We start from the raw sequence: 21082 nt of genomic DNA on the forward strand, positions 1-21082 counted from the left end.
TACATTAGAAAAGTTGCATTTTTTTAAGTTGCTAAAGGAATATCAGTAGTTTCAGCTCTGTATAGTATGAAAAGCTGTCGCTTGTGATAGAATGTAAAAAAATCGGAGAGAATTTCATATCTGATGTGGTGAGCTGTATAACTACAAAACACTACTGCCTTTTGTGTGCATTCCCTTATATCCCTACATAATTCCCATAGCAACATTCAGAGCAACAGGTTGGTGATGACTTGAGTCTGAGAAAAACTATGAGTGAATGTTCCTGTAATTAACGCCCCACCCATCGATGTATTACTTCGAGGGAATGGCCAGCAAACCCACTGCTTCAAAAGGCCGTTTTTAGAGTCATTCATATATTTTTGTCTGAACTGTAGAAATTTCATAAATGATACTGTAGGAAAGGGATCCTGGAAGAGCAAGTTTGAGGACTCTCTAGTGTTCAGGTAGAGATGGGCAACTTCTAAATAAATTGTCTTCAGAGCATATTTACCAATAATCTATAGTCACAATTGGAATGGATTTTTGATTGCTATTGGAATGGCATGCAAATGAATTTTCTAGATATTTCCTAAACCAACTCATGAAAGTATACCTTTTAAATCTACTTTAGGCTTTTAGACCAGGGAAAGACTGGCCATACTTATACAACAAAATAGCAAATTGTGTTACGGCAGATACTTGTTAAGACCTATTTAGCTCACTTCTTCCCATAATACACCTAGGCCTGTGAGCTCCAACGCACTACTTATTGGCTACATAGTTAATAATGGAAGTAGGATTTAGAAAATATAAAAAATGTATAATTTGGGGGTCGTGGTCTCGGCGCCGACGAAGATGGCTGCCTGAACCGGGATCTCCGCTGCACCGGGACGGACTCATGATTCCCTGCACCTGTTTCTGTCACCAGTTTCTTGTGTCGGAATTCAGCGCACATCTGGTAAGCGCTGTTGTTTCAGTTTACGAGGCCAAAATGACTCCTTTATCATCGCGTTTGTAACCTCCTCACAGCGCCCGTCATCTTGTGTGTTGCGTGACGCTCGCGCTCGTCCATGATCTCTTTATTCCTAATTTTGCCTACATGACGTCTTTCAAGTCCCGGAGGCCGTTTTTATTGCCACAATGTGCATTGCCTGTTTTAACTAGAGCTTTGTAATTTTCTCTGCTATCTATGCACAACAAGTTGCAGTAAGGCTCCCACTGTTGCTATGTGAAACTCCATGCTCCCTATTTCAAAAAATGTCTACGCATTTGGAGTGAATATGCCGTCTGGATTGTATACTGCACCAATTTTGAGGAACTATTTTTGGTGAATGCTTCGGCTTTATCATGCAATTGATTGCTCAGTAGTGGATGTCCGTTACTGTTTGTGTATGGGACATTTCTTATACCATCAGCCTCCTTCACAATAATGATCCTTCGCTCTCTTCCATCGCAGTGAATGTTTTGGCTGTCCTCAGTGTTACACTTCAGTGCATTTATCCCGCACCTGCTTGCTCTTTAGTGGATACTCGTTGCTGTCTGTAAGTGGATTTTCTTATAGCCCTTGCTTCTTCATCATATAGATTCCTCACTCATTCTGCTACTGAAAGAAATTAGATTTCTATGGGCAAACTACGCAATCCGAAGTTTGTTTTTGTACCCTCGAAGAGCATTCCTGCTGCAACATCTTCACTCTCCTCAACATCAGGTCCTCCTTCTACCACCAACCAAATGGCGGGAGTTGCCCTAACTCGCTCTTCTTCTTCAACACAACCAATCTCGAATAAGTCTACTCCTCCAACTGCATCCACTAAACGTCTAAAACATGACTATTCACCTCCAGACAAACCGCCATCTCCTATCTCCATGCAGTTACTTTCCGAGGAGATTCGCGATTTGCGCCCGTTTGTAGAGGAAACCAATAATAAAATGCAGTTTCTTGAGGAGAAATGGTCAACTATGGATAACAGAGTGACATCTGTGGAGCAGCAGGTTTCAGAGTTACAAATTACTTCTCAACGCATCTCCTCCTTGGAAAAGTCCGTTCTGGCTCTTCAACAACATACTGAGGATTTGGAAAATAGAAATAGGAGGAATAACCTACACATTTACGGTTTGCCGGAGTCTCTGGAAGGTGATCACCCTGTATTGTTCTTTTCCTCCTTTCTCCCGAAACTTCTGGATATGCCGGCTACCACTTCTCTCAGTATCCAAAGGGCTCACAGACTTGGTCCTCGTTCATCTACATCAACCAAACCACGGGGAGTCATCATTCTTTTCTTGAAATTCACGGATCTTCTCTCAGTCCTCTCTGCAGCTAAATCTAAATGTCATGTTTCCTGGTTGGGTCAGAGAGTGTTTCTCTCTCAAGATGTTTCTAATGCTACTGCATCAAGTCAAAAATATTTCCTGACTCTACGTGCTCCTCTGCGTTCTCTTGGTGCCAGATACGGTCTATTTCATCCATGTATCTTCAAAGTTACTTACCAAAATCAAACATGGACTTTTCAAGACCCTGCTGAGCTTAAAAACTTTATTCATATTCATTCTGATAGTGGTATGGAAACTGCCACTTCTTCTTGTGGTTGACTGTTTAACTTTTTCTTTCCTTACAGGTTTTCTAATTATGTTTTTGCTCTTGTTTCTATCTGTTAGATTGTAGGTTCGCTTTTTTTCATAGCCCTCAAATAGTTACAGTATAGCTCCTTCCAATGTTTATTAATGTTTATCTCCTTTTTATTTTTTGTTCTTCCTAGACATCTCACTGCTCTAATGTCCTTATTTCTTCAATTTGTTTGACGTTCTGTAGTATTCACCCTTATGTACTTCCCGGTGCATTTCCCTTATGTTAACTATTTATTTATTTATTTATTCAGATGGATTGGTTTCTTCTCCTTTAACCCATTTGGCTCTTCTCCTACGTCTTCCGTCCTGGTGCGGTCTGGACTCCCGTTTTCGGGAGGCTCGTCTTGTTGAGTGTTGCTATTTCCCCGCTGTCCTATTTTATGTCCCCCTCAGGTATGTTAATCTCGGTCATCCTTTTTGGATATGTACTGTCTCTTCTTGTATTTTTTCCCTTTTTTCCTTTCCCTCTCTTCCTTTTCTTTCCCTCTTACTTGCTGATAAGGTTAATTTTTCCTTTGTTTGTACTTCTTCCCTATTTTTCTATAGGTACAGTCTTTTTTTTTCTGTGTCTCTCTCCAGTTCTTTCTCTGACTCTACCCTCTTTTTTCGCTTTTTCTTTCTCTCATTTCTTGGCATTTTCTTCTCTTTATTTATTGTTATAGCTACTACTTCTATCAGATTTTTGACATCTTGAAATTCAGAGTAATCTCCTGGAATGTCAAAGGTTTAATTAACCCTATTAAACAAGTCCTTTCCCACCTAGCATCTTATAACCCCGACATAGTTCTTCTACAAGAGACTCAACTTACTGAGGCTGAGTCTCTTAAGTTAAAAAGAGGCTGGGTGGGTACGGTCTTATTTTCACCTTCTGTCAATAAAAAGACTTATGTCATAAGAAATTAAAATGTAAAGTTCTGTTACAAGAAAATGACAATGAATGTAGATGGATACTTACTAAACTATTAATTGATTCTGTTCCCTTAACTGTTTAATGTTTATGGCCCTACACAACTTGATGGTTCTTTCTGGCCTTCAATTACGAACAAATGTATTCAATAAAGAGATGACCTTTTTATTCTAGGTGGTGATTGTAACCAGATTGTGGATCCATTTCTTGATCGCAAGTCAACTGTTCGCTTTACACCTTTCAAGACACACAAACAATTTCTGGACACTATCTCTCAATCGCATCTCATTGACTCTTGGAGACTCTCTCACCCTGATACTATATAGACTATTGCTTTTTCTCTCCTCCTCATGCATCTTTCTCTCATCTTGATTACATTTTCCTCTCTCAATCTTTATCTCAAAACTTACTATCTTCTTCTATTGAACCCATTGGCATCTCGGACCACGCCCCTATTGTAACGGACCTTGACTTACTCCCCCCAAATCCTAAGTCTTCCCGTTGGCGCTTTAATAATTCTTTTCTTACTGATCCTCACTTCTCCTCTTCTTTTCGTTCCTTTGCTAACGATTTTTTGTTCAATAGTGACCCCAGTACTCCATCCCATCTTTTCTGGGACTCATTTAAAGCTACTGCAAGGGGGTTCCTTAATGATTTTGTTTCTAAGAAGAAGAAAAAGTTTCTCCAGAAACAGAAAGCCATACTGGCTCATATTAAATCTTTGGAACACGAATTCTATACCTCTTCGACTAACTCCATCTCACCAGACCTCATCCGAGCTAAATTGGAATTCAATAAATCCACTACTGATAATTCTTCTTCGATACTTCTTCGTAGTAGTGCTCGCTATTATGGTGGTCGCAATAAAGCAGGGAAGCTTTTAGCTAACTACCTCAAATCACGCAAGGAGCGTACCTTTATAGACTCTATTTATTCTTCTGATAATTCTCTATTACACAAAGATCAGGAAATACTTCACCAATTTCAACTGTTTTATCAAACTCTCTATACGCCAGAATCTCCTCCCACTTCTTCTCTTATTCAAGCTTATCTTGAGAAACTTCCTAGCCCCTCTACTTCTCATCTTAACTTTCCAGATCTTGAAATTGACCTTTCATTACATGAGCTCTCCACTGCCTTGACTACTCTTACTAAAGGAAGGTCACCAGGTCCAGATGGTTTTTCAGTTGAATTTTATTTGCACTTTTCTGATCTCTTACTTCCCAAGCTCCTAACTCTTTTTCAGTTGTTTTACTTATCTGGTAAAGCGGAAGGTACTTTCCAAGAAGCTACCATTTGCCTCATCCCTAAAGATGGCCTAGATCCCGATTTTTGTAAAAATTATCGACCGATTTCTTTAGTTAACGTGGACTATAAATTATTTGCTAAATTGATTGCTTTACGCTTAGATCCCTTTATGCCCCATCTCATTGGTAAAGAGCAATGTGGATTTGTTAAGGGCCGACTCACCTCTAATAACTCCCGTCTTTTCCTCAATGTTTTGAATAAAGTTTCCTCTCTTGCCAAATTCCTTTAGCTGCTTTCTCCATTGATGCAGAGAAGGCTTTTGACAGAGTTGACTGGTCTTTCTTATTTGCTTCTCTACGTTGGCATGGTTTTGGTCCTAAATTCATATCTCTTATCTCCCTGTTGTACTCTGCTCCTAAAGCTTTGGTTCTAGTGAATGGCCAGGTCTCCTCATACTTTCCTCTTCAACGATGCGTTCGTCAAGGCTGTCCCTTATCTCCACTTCTTTTTGTTCTAGCCTTCGAGCCCTTTTTGTCCTGTATCCGTTCCAACGATTCCATTTCCGGTTTTCCTTATGGTACCAACCAACTGAAACTTTCTGCATATCCCGATGACATTCTCTTATTCGTTTCCGCTCCAGAAATATCTTATTCTCCCTTTACTTTCTGAATTCAATTCCTTTTCACAGGTCTCAGGTTATAAAATTAATTCAGATAAGACTGAAATTCTTCCTCTCACCAAATTTTGTCTCCCCCATTTCTTCTCAGCTACTGGGTTTGCTTGGAACAGTTTGAAGATTAAGTATTTAGGTATTTGGTTCTCTAATTCCATTACATCTTCAATCCAACTGAATATGTCCGCAGCTTTGTCTTGAATTGAAAAATCCTTTTCCGCTTGGAATCCTCTTTTTCTTTCTTGGTGGGGACGGTTGGACTCGATCAAGATGATGATAGCCCCTATCCTAATATATATCTTCTCTATGTTACCTGTTCATATCCCCGCAGTTTACTTTAAAAGCATTGATTCATGTCTATCAAAAATCTTCTGGAAAGGCAAGAAATCTAGACTTTCTTTAGCATCTCTTCGAAAACCCAAATCTAATGGCGGAGTCAATTTCCCAGACTTTCGTCTCTACCATAAATCCTTCTCATTTCGTCAGACTTCAAGATGGCTTACATACGAATCTTCTCCCTTTACTCCCCTCTGGCTCCTCATCGAACAAACTCTCCTTGAGAATGAGAAATCATACCCTTCTCTGTCAAAGCCCCTTCCACTTCTTTTCCCTTGTTTAAATATACTTCTTCTCTTTTAAAACCCCTGGTCTACCCTATCTCCATTACCCGTGAGTCTTTTTTTAATACCCCATTTGGTATAACTCGCTCATTCTTCTAAACAATAGGCCCATCTTTTGGAACACTTGGAGATTAAAGGGTGTCATATGGGTTAACCAACTCTTTGATGGTACGTCACCCTGCTCCTTTCCCCAATTTCAACTCTCCTTTCATTGCCCCGCTCCTTTTTGCAGAAATGTGTCACTCTTATGCAAGTTATTCTTGATCTTTATTATTTTCTCCCTTCCTCGTCTTCTTCTATCCTCCAAAGTACTCTTCTCAAAATCCTTTTTACCCTTCCTAAAGCCTCTCTCATTTATAAGTTCTTTTCATCTCCTAACCCAGATCGTGTTAAATCCAAATTAGAACTCTCTTGGGAGGCGGACTTGGGGTGTGTTTGGTCTGTTGCTCTATGGGATTAGCTTTGGTCCAGATCCTTGAAAGTTTCTGCCTCTCTTACTCAATCTTTTTTCTACCTGTATCACAGACTTTATCTTTCTCCGCTTTCTTTACCACGTTTTTCTCCTTCTTCTGACTCTAACTGCTGAACATGTAGTTCTCCCTAATGCTGATCTTCTTCATCTCTTTTTTCTCTGTCCTATTGTTTCCCAATTCTGGGAAAATATTTGGTTATATCTTTCTCGTATTTTTGCACTCTCAGATCCTTATTCTACACCTCTTCTTTTTCTCGGCAGCCTTTCTGACTCTTTAGACCTTCCTTTACATTCTCATGGTCTCTTTGATCTCATGCTTGCTCTTGCATTTCAGCACATTTCTTCTAATTGGAAATCTCTTACAAAGGTCTCCATATGTTGTTGGTGGAATTCTCTATGTCATTTTCACAGACTTGATGTTGCCTTTGCCTCTTCCTGCAATCCAATCCGTAACAGGGACCTCTTCTGGTTACCTCTTACTTCATACTTGGATCGGCTTACTTTGAAGAGGCTTCCGAGCATCACTTCGGAAAACTTTAAACCTCCTTGAAGGATATTGTCTCTCTTCTTCTCTTTTCTTTTAAAGGGTTTTTCTGCTTCTACAATTTTTCTTTCTTTTATACTGAACATTATGTATGGTTTTATCTACAGCATTTGTTTATATGCCATATTTTGTGCTTCTAGATTGCAATGTTAATCTCTCCCCTCCTTCCCCCTTATTCCTTCTTCAGTCTCCCCTTCCTTCCTTCCCTTTATCCCTCTCCTATAAAATTTCACAAAATGCTTTTGTATTTTTATATCTGATATTAGCCTTGTTATTGTTCTAGTTTTTCTTTTTGAGTATATTTCCTGTTTCTGCTGATATCTTTATGTATTAACAATTTTGTTCAAATAAACCTTTTCAAACAGAAAAAAACAATAATGTATAATTTGATTAAGGAATTCTGCAGCTTTGACCTCTTCTTTTGTGTGTGTGTGTTTTGTATTTGCATGGCTGTTGGACCTGGCCATTTCTGCAAGGTAATTCCCAAACTTTTTGCCTTCCTCCTCACACTTGTTCTGCTGAATAATTTGTGTTGGCTTTAGGACTCTATGAATGTTACCACTGCTAACCAGTGCTAAAGTGCTCGTGCTTTCATCTTAAAAAATGGTAGCATTGGCTTATACCTTTTTGGCATATTTAATTTACTTGTAAGTCCCTAGTAAAGTGGCACTAAATGTTCCCAGGGCCTGTAAATTAAATGCTACTGGTAGGCCTGCAGCACAGGTTGTGCCACCTACTTAAGTAGCACTTTAAAGATGCCTCAGCCCTGCCACTGAAGTGCCTGTATGTGCAGCTTTTAGCTGCCATTTCAACCTGGCAAAAATAACCCTTTTGCCAGGCCCAAAGCTTCCTTTTATATCACATATAGGTCCTGAGGGCAGGGTTAAATGTATTTAAAATGATGGCCATGGACTTTTAGGTTTTATATGTCCTGGTAGTAAAAAACTCTTAAAGGCCAAGGGGCATATGTATGAAAGCAAAAATTAGTCGCAAACGCTGCGAATCGCAAAAAACAGCGTTTGCGACTGATTTTTCGCTATTTCATATGTATGACACATTTCCAAACTGAAAAATAAGAAATCGCTAAATTAGCGATTTCTTAGGCTGCGAAACAAGAAAACTGCGAATTTCCTAGCGAATACCTAATTTGCGATTCCTTAGCGTTGCGAATATCGCTAACAAGAAATCGCTAGCTAAGAAATCGCAAACACATGTATGAAAAAATCGCAAATTGCGATTTTACGAAATTCGCTAATTAAGAAATCGCAATACGGGATTCTGCGAATTATTTGCGATTTTTAAGGAATCGCAAATGATTAGCGATTTATTTAATACATCCCGTTTAGCGAATCTGATTTTGCGAATCGCAAATTCTCGCAATTTGAGATTCGCTAAAGGGGAGTTTGATACATATGCCCCCTAGCTCTTCCATAGGATAACATTGGGGTTGCCTTATTACATGAAATAGGTGTCATTTTCAGATGGGAAGAGATGTCTGGTTCATGTTTGGTGTCTCTGGAATCACTATTTTAAACCCTAACTTATGGTGAAGTTAGTTTTTAAATTGCAACTCTGAAAATGCCACTTTTAGAAAGTTGGCATTCTCTTGCCTTAGCCATTTGGTGCCTACAGCTCGTCTATGGTCACAGAGTTTTTTTGGCAGTTGGGATTTGTGTATTTCTCCTAGACAGCCACACACAATGGGAGCTTAGGTGTGACTGGATGGGTCATCAAAGTCAGAATGGGAGGGAGGAGCGTGACACAGCCTCGCTTCCACCTGAGTAGGCTGTGTTGGATCCCCAAAGAAAAGGCCTAATGACCCTTCATTGTCACTTCAGCCAGCTTGGAACAAGGGCAGATCAGGCAGGGAATTCCTTGCACTTCAAGGCCACTGTCTAGAAGCTTCTCCCATCTTCCAGATCCAGGGCACCGGGGTATAACAGATAGACCTCGCACACCACCACTTAAGTACACTTCTGGACCAGTGGATACTCTGCCAAGAAGAAAGACTGCTGTGCTGCTACAAGCACTGACACTCTGCTGAACTGCTGCTCTACAAGAACTGCTGCTCTGCTGTGCTGACCTGTTGCCTGCTGCCCTCTTGCCTGGGGAAGAAGGATTGGACCTGCAACTCCATCTTGAACCCAGGACCCCAGAGTGATTTAAAGGGCTAGTCGTATGGCCTCCTGATCTGAGCCTCACGGACATAACAGGATCCCTTAACAGCTCCTGGACCCATCTTCAGTGAGTTCCTAACCCCCAGAAGGTCTATCTCACTCGTCCTGGACCCATGGCATGGTCCTAGAGCTCTCAAATTCAAGTTTTAGGGCTCTTTGTGGATGGGTTCACTTGCACCGGAACCGTGCTGCTCGCACAGAAAATCAGCGTGAGTCGTCGTAAGCCTGTCTCTTTGCCCAGCAAGCATCAATTGCCTGCTGAGTACCGCCAATGCAAAGTACCAGCCTGCTCATCTATAACACCCGGCCTGCTCCCTGCACCACATCAACCTCTGACAGCGACACTCTCCTTGCTCCTGGTGACTTTCTTCAACGTGAACGTGACTCTTGGCACCAAACTCAAAAACATAAAACTTCAGCTGGACTAATATGGGACTGTATTTGACTCGCACCCCATCGCAGTGGGCTTGAACATTTGACTTTGACCCAGTCCAGCATGACCAGATTTTCCCAGTTGACGAATTATGCTTTTGGGAGTTATTTTAGTTTATTCTTTAAAAATCCATAACTCCGGTTGTACTGACTGGATTTTTTAAATTTCAGTCCTGTTTTATTTACAAAATAAAATCATAATTTGTCTAACCTGGTGTGGGATATTTTTGTGAGGTAGTCTTACTGTTTACTGTTTGAAGTGTTGCACAAATACTTTATTCATTGCTTCTAAGTCAAGCCTGACTGCCCTGTGCCAAGCTTCCAGGGAGTAAGCACAGGTTAATTTGGGGTGTGTTTGTGCTTTACCCTAATAAGAATTTATTCTAAAACTCAATGCAAATGATTTACACCACCATCTACATTTCATCATCTGACTCATAATCAGGCAAAGCCTGCTAATCCATAGCAAAACCTTTTGAGATTATCAAAGTTTTAATTCACTATCAAATACAATGCTTTGTTGGTAGCGTTTTTAATCACCCTTAATTAATATGGTTTAATAATTTTAATTCAACCATGATGTTTATGTGCTGTGAGTTATTAACACGTGACATCAATCAAAAGTCTTTGTTAATGAAGCCAAACTAGGCATGAGAATTAAAGCTAATCTTTAGTCAGCAGCCAAAGATAAGCCCTTGCAAAGCTTCCTGAAGATTCAGATAATGCTACAGCCTGAGCTGAGAAACCAAAGAAGCCTGAAGGCTTCGGGGAAAATGCTGCAGCAATCATGAAAGAATGATAGGCACTGTAGGTTCACTGAAGAAAATCTAATGCAAACAAATCAACTTAATAAGCAGTCCTACGGGCTATGGAGTTTAAGGTAGATTTTTGTATCTTATTTCGGAGAAAAGGCTTCCAGGTTGCAAGAATGCTAATTCTACAACCACACTATAAGTACAAAATCTAATGGATGGGTGGACTATACAGTACTGGACGCAAAAGTGACAAAACCACAAATGTATTATATACAGGGAAGACATCATGACTGTGAAATCAAAGATTATCATTTATTTATATGAATGTCAGCCAACCTTTCACTACTTTTATGAGTGGGCTAATGCTTCTTGATGTTCTTCTATAAGGACAAGCACTAGGGAGATCTGGTGCTGGCAAACTACAACAGACACAGACACAGACAGCTGTGACTAAGGGCCAGATGTATGACCATTCCGTTTTGAGGGTCACAAATTGAGACTTTTTTCGACTCGAAATTTGCGATTCACAAAACGAAATGTACTAATGTGCTTCAGACACATTTAGGGATTCCCAATGGTGTCTCAAGTGACTTGTCTCATCAATACTCATGAGGCAGGTTGCATTTGTGACCCAATGGGAATGGGCTACAATCACAGGGTTGGTGGCCAGCTGGGGACAGCAGAACACCATGTCTGTGTTTTCTTTTTAAATAAAGCAACACTTTTTTTCTGAATGCAGTCCGTTTTCCTTAAAGGCAAGCAGGATGCGTTTAAGAGAAAAAGTGTTCTTTTAATTTTTTATGGGCAGCCAGTGGTCCGTGGGACCAATGCCTGCTCGTAAAAAATATTTTCGCTGCCAAACACAAAAGGGAGGCCCGTTTGTGACTGGCTTACTGAAATTACTGAAATTGGTGGTAAATTGTTGGTAACTGCGATTGTTTTGCGATCATATTTGTGGTCGCAAAACAACTGTACACACCACTATAACTCACAATTGGGGAAGGGACACCCTTGGCCCGCCCCTTCCTTAATAGCGACTCGCAAACCCTAATTTGCAAGTCGTAATAGGTTACCAACTTGCAAAATAGGGTTTGTAAATGAGCTCCGTGGTGGATCTTGATACAGGGCTGAAAGAGTGAGGGGGAGATGGAACACAAAACAATGCGAAGGAAAAACAAAGAGGGAAGGATGACCATATTCAGGACTGGATTGCAACCTTTGTCCATATTCTGTTTCACGCTCCCAAATTGGGTGGTATCCATCCATGTGCTCATTTCACATGTTCTCTATTTGCCCTTGGGCAAACTGCTTACCCCAAGTTATTTACCCATGGTATTTTTGCAGGTAAGAAGATCAGAATTTCCTTTTTCACTAACAAGGTTTTCAGCAGATTTTTCTTGACAATAATTTGTAAACTAATAGTGAAGAGATTAGCAATTTACACACAGGCAAAACGTTGATGTGCAATTACCAGATTGTGGCATACCACATAATTTAGGAGATTATACCTGAAACAGAATTAGCACAAACATTCTAATAAAGGCCTAAGGAATGAGAGTTGAGACACATCGTGAAGGAGCTCACCAACCCCAGCTCCAACACCAACGACATCCCACCTTCGCAAGACTTGTGCGACGCCCTCGCCACCTTCTTCCATCGCAAGATCGCAGACATCTACGACAGCTTCAGCACCCTGACTGCCCCGACAATCAACGAGACCTCCAACCTCACGGCCACCATCCTCACCAATCCCCTACTCACCTGGACCAACATAAACGACGACGACACCATCAAAATCATGAACACCATCCACTCCGGCTCTCCGTCAGACCCATGCCCACACAACACCATCAACAAAGCCAGCGCCATCATCACACCCCATCTCCGCGAGACCATCAACATCTCCTTCGAAACCGCGACCTTCCCGGAAAGCTGGAAGCACGCCGAGATCAACGCCTTACTCAAAACACCCAAGGCTGATCCCAAGGACCTCAAGAACTTCCGACCCCTCTCCCTGCTCCCGTTCCCAGCGAAGGTCATCGGGAAGACCGTCAACAGACAACTGACCCGCTACCTCGAGGAGAACAGCATCCTGGATCCGTCCCATTCCGGGTTCCGCAGCAACCACAGCACCGAAACTGCCCTCATCGCTGCCACCGATGACATCAAGATCCTACTGGACAACGGCGAAACCGCGGCCCTCATCCTCCTGGACCTGTCAGCCACCTTCGACACTGTCTGCCACCGCACCCTACGCACACGCCTCCACAACGCAGGGATCTGAGGCAAAGCACTGGACTGGACCACAAAAACTTTTTTTTTAATAAATTGAAAAAATTTGTTGAATCAACACTTGTTCATCTTTACACAAATCAAACAGTGAAATACATATGTAGGGGACAAAAAGGATCAAAAACGCCAACGCGTGTTTCTGTGTTCAACCCCCTTTTTCGGGGTATCACCTTCTTCAGGGCATAAGGGTACATTCATGTCCAGAGTCCATGGGGACGAACGGACGTTAATAACCAGGAAAAGCTGTTTGTAAATGCGAGAGAACAAGCAAGATGGTTAGGCTGATAGATGTGCCTGAACAATAAAGATAAATGAGGAATGCCACAGGAAATGCGTTAAAACTTGCAGCGAATAGGTTTGTGTCAGTGCACTCATCCACCGGGTGGCGTCGAAGGCCTGGGAGGATATTCGCTGGTCAAAAGCACAAAATGTCTGTACTGCCGGGACTCCTCAGATGACGATTTCCTAGGTCATTAGTCAAATAGTTTTATCATGAGATGGGTCTTGTCTTCCTATAACCACATAATGGCAGTACAGACATTTCGTGCTTTTGACCGGCGGGCGTTCCTGCAATGATCCTGTTGTGATTGGTTTGAGCGTCCTGCTTTGACGCTCAACCAGGGAATGGGGGCCTGGGCTTGTTCTCCATGCAGGCTGTAGTGCAACCTGCGTGGAGAATGGGGAAAGTGTGCATGACTGGTTTGGGCAGCCCGAGAGGGTCGACCAAACAGTCATTGTACATTTAGAAGTGGGAAAACCCCTCCTCTCCCACCCTGACCAAGAGCAGAGCAGCCCCGCCCACCTGCAAAGGAAACATAAAATGATAATAACTCAAAGTTATTATTATTTTATACGTCCTTTACTCTACACTGCTCAAAAGCAGTGCGGCGACGGAGCCGCCACTGAATTTCAGTCTCGCATCACTCAGACCTATCTAAACACGACCTTCAGAAGGCTGCCAAGCTGATCCTTTTTCAAATGAAATGTTTAGTCCCCATTTCGTGTCATTTAAAGAACAATACACAGAACATGTAAAACCATAGATCCATATTTCCTTGATGCGCTGCGAATGGGAATGTGCTGCTGTGTCTTTGTTTTATGGGTTTATTCTGTGACTGTGGGCAAGTACAGACTAGGTGTGTGCTTCAATGCTTTCTCTACTTACAGTAACATATTTACATTTAAACAGTATTAATCGATCTAGGGCTCAAGCAATTCACCCTTTTATTAGTGTTGATCGATGGTTACTTTTATATTTTAAATAATAATGCTAATTTTACCCCTTATCCATTTTCTTGTGCCTGCTAGCATTATCGACTTTGAAATGTTGTTCCTGTATTTAAAAATAATATATTTAAAAGCATGAAGCCTTCATGAAACAAAGGCAACATTCCACGGACAGATGAAAGCAAAACGGTTATTTACATTTAGAAACATTTTAATGAATATTATAAAAACTAAGTAAATATTTAATATATATTTTCTGTGAACAGTATTACTTTAAATAGTTGCAGAAGGAATGTAAAGCAATGCACACATTGATACACAGCGCAAATGTTTTTTTTTTTAATATAACATTTTGAAATCAATGTGTTATGCTGCTCTCTTCAATCATTTTATTTTCCATAACAGCATGATTGCACTAATGCGTGATGCAGTCATATGTAGATATTAGGGTTTAGATTTGGAGCTGTAAGTGCAAACACCTGCAGCATGGTTGTTAGTGTTTTTCTTAATTTAATTGATTAAGGTTAATTCTTCTCTGTTAAAAGAAGCATCTTGTTTAACAGGTTAGGGTACGTACAATTGGAACTCAAAATTGAATGCATACCATGTAAACACAAGGGGCATTAAATAGCTTAAAAGTAGAAGGGTGCGGTAATCTCTGTCGTTTTGGAAGGTGGTACCATCATGTCATGTTTCCAGAACGCCATCTTGGGCCCTAATAACGTGTTGCATGACACTGGGACGATTAGCATTCTGCCGTTAGTGTGTGATAACATCGCCCGAGTACGGGACATCGTATGGGAGGGACATTTTCACATGGGGCCAACTATTCCAGCGAGAAAACCACTCGAAATCCCCCATGCCATGTGTTCCTCCTGCATAGACTGTGCGCCTGCTCTGAGCAGGTGGTACACGTCTGCAGGGCCGGTGCATGAGGGGCGCGAGGAGAGGGAAGGGAGCGGTTCGTTTCAGAAAGAGGACGCGCTGTTTGCTTCCCTCTGTTTGGAAAAACAATGAAAGGGGACTTGGCAGCAGCCCAAGCCTCATGCGAGATTTCTGACCAGTTTTACCAGCTGGAAAAAAGCGGGTCAGCTCCTTCCATCCCTGATAAATCCAGGTGCGGAAAAACAACCAGTAATAATCAGGCAAGGCAAGCATGAAGCCACACGCATGCATTCATTCCGGTCTGACTTGCAATCATGCCCTTATATGGGCAGGATTATGGAGGGGGTGTGAAGATTGCCATGATGTTGTAGCCATGGTACTTTTCCTACAATGGAGGAACTGTCTGCTTCTGAATGAAATTAGAGTAATGAAGCTGTACTTATGAATGGGGCCTACACATGGAGTTGTCATTTGGCTTGACCCCTCAAAAATAATAATAACAAAGCAGTACATTATACACTCCAGGCGAAAGTCAAAACATCAAAGGATACTTCATCTAGGTCCTCATGTGCCTTGCATGCATACAGTCTAAGCACTCCGATGGAAGGAGTAGCGGAGCTTCTTCTTGTATGCTAAATATGATGTTTTTGTAAACAAAAAAGGAGGTGAGTTACACTCTCGATTTCCAAATGCGAGGGGCCACACGCCCTTGACCTGTGAGGGGTAAGCTTGCCTGATCTCTCACTTGTAATAACAATGGGACTATGTTGCAGTCCAGATGAATGCAGGTAAAATATTTATATTAGCTCCTTAGTTCCTTTCTGAGAGTACTGTAAATATGCATGAAATACCTCCACTCTGTCAGGGCACAAATAGGCTTTAGGGCCCTGAGTACGGGCCAGAAAGAGTGGAATTCTTGATGGGAATTACAGGAATTCCATTTCACCTGATCAAGGGTGGCCCTGCGCTCCCACACCTGGTTTTTCCTGGGTGCAGGCACACTGAACCCAATTTTAGTGGGTAAAAATTCCACTGAGTACAATTTCTTTAGGGTTTAGCTGCAACAGCCCGGCCTTGCCCCATCTCTGCCTCACCTTCTTCTGTCCATCAATTGAGCTTTTTGCATTTGTCACTCCGAGTGGGACAGGTATGCCCAGACGTGGGTCCCTTGTTCTCCATGCCACTGTAGTAAAGTTGGTCTAGCTGATGATGGGTGATACCCTGAAACCGGTCCCATGATGCTTGTTTCCGGTCCAGGGAGGACCTGGCCTGGTGGTTCGGGCTGGACTGTTCCCATGGTGAGCAGGGTCAGGGTTGATTTGCATATGGCAGGGTCCAAACTGGGGTGGGGTAGTGAGCAAAAAAACAATGGACTTTTGGCCCAGATCTATGTACTGAGGTAAATTTGTTATATTGTTCATCATTCTGTCCATCAATTATTCTTTTTGCATTTGTCACCTTCTTGTACAGCAAGGGGGGGCACCTTCAGTGCTCCACACTGCCAGGACACTTCCCTTCCCTAATTTCCCCACCCCACTCCCATCACCTCAGCCCTGCCCAGATGCCCCAAGTCTCATTTACACCTGCTTTCAGCAGGCAGTAAATGAGAGTGCCAAACCCAATGGACTTGGGAATTGCATGCAGGTTTATGCTTGGCAAATACAGATCTGAAGTTATTCCTTATTCCATAGGGTTTGATTTGTAATTACACAGTTCTGGCAGAATGTTACGGCAGGGAACGAAATTATGGGTATGGAGTTTGCACCCCACCAGTAATATGCAATTTGTAATTGGGGTCTACATTATGCAATAGACAGAGGCATTCCTGCACAGCGTAATAACATTACCACCATTTTTGCTGACTGGAATTGCTGTTTTTTGTTAACTCAGACACTGTTATCCAGGTCCCATTGTATGCACTATGACCCTTAAAACATGTAAAATTATCTGACTCCTAATTGGCCTACTTAACTGTGTTGTAGGAACATACATAAATGGCCTCGAAAAGTTAATTGCCACCTGTGGACTGCAGACATGTACAATTAAAACACAGTTACTGTTTGTCAGAAAGTCTCCTTAATAAAAACAGCCAGTGCAATCCCACAATCGATTTCTTATTCTGAAACATCCATTTCATATGTGGTTAATAAGAATAGTACTCAAAAAAGGTGTTGCCCTTGTTGCCAGTAAAGACAAACATCTGAGACATCATATGCAGGGACATTGCTGGTCAGCTCAAGAAAAATACAACTATATTCAAAAGAAATATAGCAGTTTTTCCTGCAGGGTGTCATGAAGGATGAATAACCATTCAACCCCACTGACCATGGTTACCTCTAAACTTCTGTTTTTGCTGCACTTTTTCACGGTTCACTATACCCTTTCCCTATAACTGTCTTTCACTGTCACTGACAAATCATTCCTTTCAATAATTACTCCTTTCATGAGAAAAGGATTAAAGATCACATACATATCCTTACTACATTACTACTCTATGCCAATATCCTCGAGTGCAAATGAGAACTCTTTTCAGAATATGAATATTGTGATGTGCGAACACCCAATACTTACAACTGCACTTTTAAGTCCGGACATTATTACTCTGGGACAAACGTTAGCGTGATACCAGTTTCAACCTACGCTTGTGGGAGTGTGAAGCCTTCTGCTGCATCATCAGTGTCTTTAGGAAAATACCCCCCACTAATGCTGCTTACTTTGGGATGCTATCAATTCACATGTGATCCTGTAATCCCAGAGTCCACTGCTCTCCTCACAGTGACACATTATTTGAGTTTGTCTCTGCCAAAGTTGGATCACTGATTCAGGTGTCTGGTACCCCTCTCAAGAACTAACTTGATGGGGCCCCACCTACGTTCCTAAATTGAGAAATCTATGCTAAGACCACCTTGAAGAAGGGGAACTGGTACACAGCTCCCTACCTGTCATCAGCTAAATCTGAACTTTCACCAACTGCCTCAATCACAGCTTTCAGTCGGCTGCATCCTTACAATTTCTGTGATGGCTCTAAGGAGATGGTTAACTGACCCGGATGTTGTTGCACCACATCCTCTGGCAGAGTGCGGCCATAGGCTATAAATAAATGGGTCCTAGACCTCATATGGTCTTTGCCAGTACTGTGTCACTGAGTGAGGGTCGTTGTGCCACAGTTGTAAGCGCAACGTGTATGCCCCCACAGCAGATGGTTAGGCCCCACCTGTACCTTGGCGATGAGGATGCTACCCTGCAGCTGCCAGAGCTGCTGCTGCACTCAGGGGGAATCGCTCTGCAGTGCAGCGCTTGGCCCCATCCACTGCCGGGGAGCATGGGCTGTGGGAATCAGAAGGCTGTGGGGCGTCAGCAGCTGTTTGACATTGTGCTCATCTTGGAATACTGTGAGAGCGGTTCACATGGAGCACTTCTGTATTGGCCCGCTCAAGTCAGCGACTACGCTCTGCTGTGCCTGGACAGCAGCTCATGGCACAGGCAAGAAGCGCGCCACAGCGGTGATGACCACGCCTCTTGTAGCTCACAGTGGAGCCAGAATTAAGATCCCCGCCTACCCGGAGTAAAACGCAGCTACAAGTGCAATGAGAAGCCGCTAAAGGCCTGTAAACAGCAGATTCCACACAAATAAGGAAAGTACAAACAGGGAAGAGAATGCTTAAATTCCCCATACAGGCTGGGCATTTGCAATACAAGGGTGAATTCCTGCCAGAGATCCCAGAGCACATGCACAAGGGTGCTAACAGGAAGGTGTGTCCACCAACCATGCACTACCAAATAGCGCAGTGACCATGATAGATGAAAGCAACGCAGCTTCGCCTCAGGGCCTACAATACCAGCAAATCCAGCAGCAGCATCCACTGGTAGGGGTGCTTCAGCCGGTTAGTGAACTTGTTGAATCAGCGATGGATTCGTACAGGTGGAAGAGACATAAGTGGGAAGACTGGACAATTATTTCATCGCTAACAGGGAAGATAATGGTGCAGTCAAGTGCTCCCTACTCCTCCACTATGCAAAGGAGGATAGCTACAAATTATCTGAACATCTCCCCAACACCGGAGCACTAGAAGACTACAATGCGGCTTTGAGGTCCCTCAACACGCATTTTGACCTGCAGCTGAATCCAGATTTTGAGAGATTTAAACTCTCTGTCAGGCACCATACAGGAGGAGGAGTCCATTAATGTATTCAATGCCCACCTCCGTGAGTTGGCAAGCACGTGCACAGTGGATGATCATCCCAAGGTCATTAGGGTGCAAATCATTCAGGGATGCCGGAACAAGATCCTGCGAGGATTAAACTTGTGACAACAGTCTAGATGATATCCTCATCTTTTTGATCCGTATGAACATGGACGTGGCGGACCGGATGGCTTTGCCAAACATTGTACCCCATTGTACATTATATGTTTGAATAACCTGTCCTGAACTAAGGACTACCTTGTGTGAAGTGGGACTCCCAGGATCACTGAGCTTTATAAAGTGTTCAAATATCTTCTCACATACACCTAGTGGGGAACGAACAATGTAGGACTTCAGTAGGATTTTGTCGCTCACCAATTGCACTATTACCTCAATAGGAACAACTCTGCCCTTAAGAAGCCCATGTTTGAGTTAAATGCTTTGGCTGCGTATGTTTGTTTCTGTCCTCAAACTGAAAGAAAAGAAATAAAGAAACATTCATGCAAAATTAGGCTTTATACTTTATGAAAGAACTTTGGATTTGAATTTGTCTTTTGTTGTTTTGTTGCCTCTAATCTTTTGTATTTGATGTCCTCATCATGGTGAGATCCCACGATCTGTTAGCAGCGAGGGCCACAGAAATGGACACGATGATCACACAAGCACCGACCAAGTCACACAGTATAAAGATGGAGCACGCAGACACGATGTCCAACAAGGTGAGGACAACCCAACAGAACGTTTCAGAAACCAAATCCCTGGGAGCCCATTGCCAAAACTGTGGGCAAATAGAACACCCCATGGAGAACTGCCCAGCGCCGGCATGCACGTGCTCAAGCTGTGGGAAGCGTAACCACTGCACAAAGGTGTGCAGGGGTTGTCCAATGAATAGATGGGCCGTGGGATGTGGACCACGACAACGGTCATTTGGCAGCTGTCCCTGGAATAACCAGAGCTTCATTGAGCAGGCAAACGCACCCCATGGGGCAGATACCTACAAGATGAATCACCATCAGAAGAGGTGAAAGAAGTATTTCCTATGTCATTTATAGGAGACCTAAAGAGGCACAGAAGACCACAACCTACATGTGTGGTAGATATAGCCGGGTCGGATGTCAAGGCCCTCATTGAGAGGGGCATTGGTGAATGTAATTAGCATCCAACAATATTGGTGCATCTGTCCAAGGCCTGTTCTACCTGTGTCCCACACCAAAATCTACACATATGGGGGGAGCGGGGGGGGGGCACGTCCCACTGCCGCTCAAATAGCTCACGAAGGTGAGCATGAGATCTAATGGCCAGGAGATCATGGCAGCATTTCATGTCATCATCAAGGAGGCAGACATCCTGCTTGGATGTCACATATTAATAAATCTCATCCTATTGTTGTTTGCCAGGTAGGGTCAAGTGTACCAGGTGGATGAACTACTCAACCAGTTCTCAGGGCTATTCAAAGGTTTGGGCTCTCTGTGAGCCACACCGATCAGCTTACACATCAATACGGCAGTCAAATACATGGGTCTACCTGTGACCACTGATTGGACAGGAACTAGACAAGCTAGCCAAGATCCTAGGAGTGATCGAGAAGGTATCTGGCCCAGTACCTTGAGACCCTCATGGGTGAGTTGCCACGCTTTACAAATCCTTGATTGATTGATGCCCAGAGTATTCCCAATGGTAATTGCTGAGAAGCGCAAGCAGCCTAACAAGGTGCATCGGAATTCACCTTCCCAAGAAGGCCATCAATAGGGAGAGACACATCACTCTCGATGAAGGATGACATAATTGCCAATCTCAACGGAGCAAGGTGTTTCTCAAAGTTGGACTTGGATGCTGGATACCATCAGCTCCAGCTAGCAAAAGAAAGTCGCTACAGCATTCTCCATAGATTTAGTATTATGGAGATACAAGCGGTTGAGTGTTGCCATCTCATCCGCAGCAGAAGAATTCCAGAATGCCATAAGGAAAGTACTGTCTGGTTTGCAGGGTGACATGAATGTCAGTGATGACATTTTAATATACTCAGAAACAGTGGAGGAACATCACCAATGTGTGGGTTTCT

General features: G+C 42.7%; 1 protein-coding gene across 7 annotated transcripts in view; it reads right to left on the reverse strand.

Annotated features, from left to right (window-relative positions):
* LOC146855301 (synaptotagmin-1) overlaps positions 1 to 21082 on the reverse strand; it is a 4118085-nt gene that overhangs the window by 687652 nt on the left and 3409351 nt on the right. The gene's annotated exons all lie outside the window — the stretch shown is intronic.

Source organism: Triturus cristatus, chromosome 4_1 (assembly GCF_964204655.1).
Source record: "Triturus cristatus chromosome 4_1, aTriCri1.1, whole genome shotgun sequence".
Lineage (NCBI taxonomy): Eukaryota > Metazoa > Chordata > Amphibia > Caudata > Salamandridae > Triturus > Triturus cristatus.